The following is a 1,238-nucleotide window of genomic DNA, read 5'->3' on the forward strand; positions in this document are numbered from 1 at the left end:
CGTGCGGGCCCCATTCTCGCAGGGGCATATTCGTGCAGGCCTGCTTCATGGATGACGCGCGAACATTGTGCGACGCTTGTCTGCATGCGATGTGACGAGCAGACGACCCATCTACGCGCGACAAGATGCACACAGGATTGACCCCGCGCTACGTGCGCAGATGGGACATACACACTGTGCGCACGGGCAGCCCTTTCTCATGAGATTTTCTCTCGTTTTCTATTTTTTTTAAAATCATTTTTAAAATTTTTTTTAAAAAAATGATGCATAAATAATTAAATCAAAATAAATTTAGATAAAATTAAATGAAACAAAAATAAAATAAAAATCAATAAAATTTACGAATCACGAAAATAAATTACGAAATAGAATAAATAAGCTCTGTGTGGCCGTAAGGCCTGAATAAATAAGTTTTCCAATTACAAATTAAGCACAATGGTGCGCCGGGTGTTACATTGCGTATATTGGTGTAATTAAAGAGTATAAAGGGAATGTATTTCACATAATCTCGTACTAATTCTCAAAGGTTAGAGAGTAAATGAAATAATTTGGACATATTAATTTCGAAAGACATCCTCATATCAGTTATATCTTAAGTGTGTTAGAAAAGAAGAAATGCGTGACCAATTTCCCGAATTGCTTTAAAGACTTTTTTAAATTTGGAGGACCAAATTTTTAAAGGTGGGGGAAAGTAACACCCCGAATCGTTACCCTTTAGCGTATGTTCAAAACTCTATTAATTTGAGCATAATGATCATTTTAAATTTCAATCAGTAATAAATTTCTTTGTATTTTAAATTATTAATATTTTTTGCATTTTAATTTTTATTGTGTTTTATTTTATTAAATTTGATATTTGTTTAAATTTGGTTTTTTTTATTAAAATTAGTATTTTTTATTTAAAATATTTAAATTTGATTTTATATTTAATTTATAATTATGGGTTTTCAAAAATGTAAAATAAAAATAGGTATTTGTCTAATTAAAATTTTAATCTTATCTTTAAAATATATTTTAAATAAAATAAGAGATGGAAAAGAGAGAAAAGATTGAAAAAAAAAGAAAAGAAAGGAAAATAAAAAAAAAAGAGGAAAGGCCCCATGCCTCCCCATGCTTCCCTCATGTCGTGGGTCCCAAGAACATCATCACCTCACTCACCTTTACTCTTCCTTCTTCGATGCTTGCCATGTGGCACATTGAAGCCTTCTCGATGCCTATTTAGAGGCTCTCTTCTTCCT

The sequence above is a fragment of the Carica papaya genome, chromosome 5 (assembly GCF_054855325.1).
Source record: "Carica papaya isolate Zhongbai chromosome 5, ASM5485532v1, whole genome shotgun sequence".
In the NCBI taxonomy this organism is placed as follows: Eukaryota; Viridiplantae; Streptophyta; class Magnoliopsida; order Brassicales; family Caricaceae; genus Carica; species Carica papaya.